We start from the raw sequence: 6965 nt of genomic DNA on the forward strand, positions 1-6965 counted from the left end.
GTGGGGTAACTCTGGTATCTTTCCCATCAGCCAAAGCAATTTAAAAACAGTGCTGTTAGTAGAAAGGAGTAGGAAAGAGCAGGAATAATTAAAGAGCAAAAATTACCACAGGGCCCAGGCCTAGCTTCTCTTAGGGTACAGACCTTATACAGTACACCTTATTGTAAACAATTTTGCCCTATAATGTTTCATCAGCTTCTGCTGTTGTCTCCAGAACTTACTTGGTCCAATTAAACAACAGAACATTGCACACAGTCATGAACAAATTTATTCAGCTATCTAATGTCAGAGGAAGATCATTATCCTTGCTGGATAAACGAGACACTTAAGAGCCAAGAAACTTGCCTGAATCAGGTGGTCTATGAGAGCACAGGGACTGGAACTCAGGAGGCCCCCGACTTAGGCATTACATCCCTTCAGTGAAGGCACAGTTCCTTATCACTTCATTTGTGCCCAGAGCTTTTAAGCAGTAGCACCTCTGCCATCCAAATACAGTAAAAGCCTTCATGTGTAAATAATGGGTCAAAATAAATTTCTGAATAAGGTGCCAAATTCTGCATGGCTTCCCTTCCTCATTTTGGGGATTTTCAGCAAAACTAACCTTTCATTCAAGAGTGATGGAATCAATATGTTTTTCCATCATTTACGTTGGAGGGAGCACCATAATACAACACCCCTTCAATTACAGAAGATGGAATCAATACATTTCACCTCCATTTATGTGGTTAAGGTCTAAGTCAGCATAGCCCACCCTGTATTTATGGGGGTGGCCTTAATACAGCTCACTTTCATTTAATGGGGAGAAACTAATATGTCTTGCTTTCACTTCCAGGGGGTGGGAAGAAACGAACCAATAAATCCACCATCATTTATTGGGAGGGATCCATAGATCTCACCTTGATTTAACCAGGGAGATCAATATCTCAACTTTCATTAAAGGGGGTGGTATTTTGGACTAAATAAGGTTCATCTGCTTTTAGAGCAAATTGACAGAATATGTCTCTTCATGTATGGGGAGGTGATTGAGTATGGCCTTCATATATATATAAGGCTTGGACACCATATGGTTCACCAGCTAACACAGGGACACATGCATTCCAGCTCAACAGGACTCCTGCATTTCAGCTCAACAATAGGACTAGGAAGACAAGGGCAGTACAGTGGGATTGTGGACTCTGCACAGTAGAGCTTCTGACTTAGAAATCTGTTTATGCTTTCCCATTTATGAAAGGCAGAGATTGAATTTGTATTAGAGTGTGTGGAAGCCCCTAGATTCAGTGTAATAGATCTTCCTCTACAAAAGACAGTCTAAAGGCAGTCCTTTATTTATGCAGAGGTAGATTTGGTGGACTCCTTAATTTACAAAAGCTGGATTCACTGTTCCTTATCATGCTTAATAGGGAGCTAATATGAACTGTACATTAATCGTAGGAGGAGAGAAAGGGGTATGATGTATTCCAGGATGACAACATTGTGGCAGTCTATCTGAATGTCTGAGAAAGAAGTGCTTCTTTACAGCTCCTCAGAGCGCAGTGAAGCAAGATTTAGTGGGTATACTGCTATGAAGAAAAGGGAAGATGCACAAGAACCCAACCTACTTTTACATCAGACTTGTTACTGGCATGATTTTTCTCTGCTGCATAGCACAGTCTGCAGAAAAAGCTGATGTCACTGCATTTCAGAGCTGCTACTTCAGGCTACTTCAGGCTGCTTCAGGTTTCTTGTCTTTGTCTCCAAAAGACACTAATCACCACCCTTCCTATCATCCTTCCTCGAAACAGCTCAAAGCACAGCTGAAAAGAGTGTAACTTGTCCTTTAATCACCTATTAAGCATCTAACACCACAGGACTCTTGTGGACACCACAGCAGGGAGCCTTTCAAATTTAGGCTACTGATTTGATAGGAGCTCAAATTACCAGTGAGTGACCAGAAATAAATGTTAGTTGATGCAGCCAGGGGGCTTGCATGATATGAGTTAGGGCGCATCAGTACAATTCCCAGAGGAGATATGTCAGAACAACTTGGGAAAAAATATCAACCCAAGTGCCCACCTTGTTGGGTTTCTCAGCAGGAAGCCTGTGGACTGAAAAGACCCCAGAGATTGAACTGCCCTGTCACTTTTCATTATGTGCAATAGCTGCACAGCATACAAGCACCTGGAGCTCCCATTTCAAGGTGAAAAGATAAAAGGCAAGTAGACAGCACTGCAATATTACCATAAAAATACAGTGTCTTGAAAACATGGCAATCCCTGCTGACCTCTCCTTTTTCCCAGGCAAAAAGAGGAAATGGGAAAGCATGAGGTAAGGAACCAAAAGCAGAATGGTTTTGACACAAGCTAGCTGTTTCTTTTAGCTGGTGAAAGGGTTCAGCAGATTTCTAGGAGGCAGATGGGATGTGCCTTTTCTATCCCTGAAGTAGCAGGAATGCTTATTTTCATCACTGCATTGCATCAGCATCACTGCTTCTCCATCCTGGCTGCTTGTAGTGCTGTACTTATAACTGTGTGTGTCTCTGTGCGAAAGGAATTTTCACAGTCTGCCTTTTTATGTGATTCTGAGTTAACCAGGCAGACAGACCGAATGTGAGAATGCCTATTTGCCCATAGTATTTCTATTACAAACAGAATAAATCGACAGTGTGTCTTCTTTCCAGGCTCTCATGCTACCTTATTCTCTTGACCTCAAAGGCACTACCACTTGCCTTTTTTTGTTTCTTTTCAACCCAAAATATAACACCAGCATTTCTGAATCTCCCTTGCTTTATGCCCTAATGTCCTGGCTTTGCCTCCTGCCTTTCCTTCTGTTTCTCTCTGGCGTCTCTCTTTAAGACACCCTTCCTTAGATCTCCAGGTAAACTTCTCAAGATTGCTAAAAAATACAATCATCCTCCAGTGTTCTCTATAAATCTATGTAATGTTATATGATCTCTTCCTAGTCTAATACAGTGGTAGAGAGGGAGAGTTATTCAGTATGCCACCTTTTTTCCTTAAAGCTTTCTGAGAAATCTTCAGCAGCTATGGCGTGTGAGTTCTGATGCTACTGAATTCTTATGGCACACAGTACAAGCAGAGTCTCCCATGACTACTCAGATGAACTCCTGGAATGTGATTTGAAAAAGGACCAGCCATGTGGAGAGGATCCAACAGGCTACCTCAGAAATTATTGCAAATTCCATCCAGAACTGGAATAAAGCAAGGGAAGGAATAAGAATATCCTCCTTAGGGCAGAAGTGTGCCTTAATTACAGAATATAAGAGACCACATGGTAAGATGATGGGCTTGTTAGAAGAATCTGAATTAATATCCAGCTTTTACATGGTTCTTTTTGTCAGAAGAATTCAAAGTGTTTCACCAGTGGCACAAAAATGATGATATTTAGCCAAGAGCAGCCAGTGGCAGGACCACAAATGGAAAGCAGCTGTCCCAAGCATCCTGGGAGAGTGTGCTAGTTCCTAGCCATACTTTCTCCCATAAAAGGAATAAGAAGTGAGTTCGGCTTCTTACATGCACCAACTGTAGATAAGCAGAAGGACATATGTGAATTCTTTCGGGGGTCACCTTCATAAAAATACCTGTTTTCTGTAATTGTATAAACCCTTCTCCCAGGAGTGCATGGTAAAGACTGCATGACAGAGGTACTCTGCATATGTTCTCCCCCATATTTCTGCCTTTGTCTGCTATAGCAGCCAGTGCAGCTTGGGCACAGCTTAGAGCAAGCCTAACCTGCAGAGAAGTCATTGCAGTTCCAGCTGAAAGCAACACCAGCTCCTCTTTGTCTTGGTATGAGCAGAGGAGCAAATTCAGTGCACTGATTAAGAAGTGGTATTTTGCGATCCATAATGTATTTTAACACCTTCTCATCATGAGATGACCATACAGGCTTTTTGCACTCTTTCCGTATCTGTTTGATTGTGCTTTCAGTAGCTGTAAACAAGGACACAATAACAGTCTTCCGTCTGCATGGCGTCTTGTTCTGCATTATTCATACATTGCCTTCCTATTTCACACACTTATGTCAGTCCTCACTCAAGCAAAGTTCATGTTAAATGATTCACGCTCTCTTTCTCTGTGTGTCTTTCTCTTTTTCTCTGTCTTTGAAATGGGAACGAGAAAAAAAATGTAAAAAAACCCCGGAGATTAGACTTCTTTCTCCCTTTTTCCTTCTCCCCTCTTCAGCTAGACCACAATTCTTAGAGACATCTATATCTGGTCTCTTGATTTTAGTGTGTCTGATGTGAAGAAAATGGAGCAGAGGAGTCATCATTGTTAAAAAGCCTCATTAGTATTGTCCTGTTACACACTGATTCATTGTAATATCTGAGATTAAAGAAAGAAACCCCCCATCTACAGATCGTTATCATCGTTGCTGCTGCCAGAGATCGATCTTCTCTCTCCCTTCCCTGCCCTACCCTCAGGACATTTGCCCCAGAAGCTTCCACACCTATCTTAGGAGCATACTAGTTCCTCCAGGGCACTAGTGGGGTGCTATGCAGTTGGTTTGCTACTTCCATTACTTGATACTCATATGGGATTAATGAAGGGTCAGCAAGAAGGCACACATTATGGCATTCTGTATACAGGGATGAATCCCAGTTTTGTGGCTAGTCTTTTTCTACTTGCATATATGATGCAGCTGAATGACTTAACCTGCACCTGCCTGACTGTAACTCTCCAACACTACATCAAGAGATGACTGAGGTGCTGGTAATGGGTTGGAGAAAGCAACCAAGGATGCTGGGAGCTGGTTTTCACAGTTCACCCCATAGGGAGGGTATCAAAGCCAGAATGATTTTAGATTACCATACATGCCAGTGCATTTTTCTATCTTAATATGGCTAAAGGGTTGCAATCATTCCCCTCAGAGCAGAAATCCCTACTGTCATCTATGATTTACGTCATGCTCAATGCGCTCTAAAGCACTGCATCAGGGGATGTACTCTCAGTGCACTAAGAAACTGAAACTAGTGTTGAATGCAGATGACTGCCAGCTGAATACTGAATACAGCTTTCTCACTGGGAATTACCAGTGCTTGCCAGACTGCAGTGGGTGGCCATTGCTTTTCTTGGGGAATGTGAAAGGTTCCTTTGGTTTGTTAGAGCCCTGAGTAAGACCAGTGTAACTGAGAGATACCTACCTCCCACTGAGATCCTACAGTGCCATAGTCAGCAGAGACTCTTCAGCTGATGCCCTGCCTGGAGTGACAAACAGGCTGAGTGCTTCTGGCAGGGCAAACTGCGTAAAAGAGTCTTAGTTTAGGGAGTTGTTCCTCCTTATGGTCCTAAAACATATTTGAATTTTACATTTCATCTGTTGCATTTTAGTGTCTGCTACAAAAGCCACCTTCTTCACTGGAACCTGTGAAGCATGAACTTTCCTTCTGAAAGCAACCAGTTAAGTCCAATTATACTGTTACCTTTTCTCTGAAACTGGCCCATGTCAGAGGGGTATGGCGAAGGTGGAGACAGACCACTGATGACAGATGGTTTGAGTATAAGAATTATTGCAGTAATACAGTAGTTTTCAATTACAGAATTTTGCTTTATGGAGACTTTGTAATGTCTCCATATCCTTTTTAAGAATTTGTACTTCTTATCTAGAAATGAAGCAGGTGTGGCTTTTTGCATTGAGAAAATTAGGGAATAAAGCAAGCAAGAAAAACTTACTTGAATTAATTTTTTTTTCTGATATTGATAGTAGACGTCCTTTCATCTTTCTTGTATTCTTCCTGGTTAAAGGCTTTTGAAACAACGTGAACACTTTTTGTGGTCTTTACAGTTTAGATGCCTGTAAGCACACCACGGTACTTTTCCACATTAGCCGATTTTTCTAGCAACATCAGCCAAAGGAAGCTATCTGCTGCCAAGGAAGCTCTGCAATTGCGAAAGTGTGAAGACACACCAAGAGGAATGGGAATTCTTTTATCCCTTCACACATCAAGACCAAGGGAAATTGTTTCATCCCCTCCAAACCCTGCCCCCTTCTGTGCAACCTCATTTTCAGAGCAATGATTATCCTGACATCTGGATAAGCTCAGTTGGGTTTGGTCTTGCTGGACTATATCAATCAGACCTAGCCTCTGTTGCTAGTGATGCAATTTCTGAGTGGCTTCTTGGCTCAGTTCAGGGGTGGGATCCTCTTTTTTTGGGTTAGCACCAGCTTCATCCTGGCTTCCAACAATGGGTGGAACGGTTTCCTTGCCCTGCCTTTCTCTGCAATCCCTTCATCTGACTGTTTTTCTGGGGTGAAGAGAGAATGCTGACATTTGTGATGCTTTGTTTCCCACCCCGCCTTTTTTTTGCATCCAGAAGTCCTCCAGAGACCGAAATCCATCTTCCACGCTGTGAAACAATGCTGGGGAAGGGGAGGGGAGGGACTGCAGAGTGATTTCCAGGGGACTCCACTGCTCAGCAGAGGGACTGTATCCAGGCAACCTGCTTCCCCTGCCTGAGACAAGAACACACAGCTGGGACTTTGGAAAACTAAGAAGCTACTGTAAAGAGTGGGCTACATGGGGGCAGCGGGGGAAATGGTGCAGGGGGAGCCATGTTCTTTCAGCAGGTTATTTCTGCCCTGGCATCTTCATGACACTGGACCCAGCTGCAGTAGCCAACTGACCCAGCCAGCTGCTCCTTTCCAGGTCCCCACCAAGAGATAGGAGAGGGAGCAACTTTTTCGTTCTCCCATATGATGGGCATGGGGAAAGGATGGGCTTGGCCCTGCCTTTTGCAGGAGCCATTCCCCAGCTCCTGAGCAAAGAGGAGTAGAGTACACTGTAACCTGCCTCCTGGGGCACGGTGAGAAAAAGCCCTATATTGTTTGGAAAACTCAAATCCTGCACCATGATGGATGGACAGACTAAACAACACACACAGGCAGAAGATGCTGTGAGACAGCACATCAGGAGTTAAAACTTCCTTTAATGCATTGCATTCTACCTCACCTGGTACAGGTGAGTCTTAGAT

Source organism: Prinia subflava, chromosome 5, assembly GCF_021018805.1.
Source record: "Prinia subflava isolate CZ2003 ecotype Zambia chromosome 5, Cam_Psub_1.2, whole genome shotgun sequence".
Taxonomy (NCBI): Eukaryota; Metazoa; Chordata; class Aves; order Passeriformes; family Cisticolidae; genus Prinia; species Prinia subflava.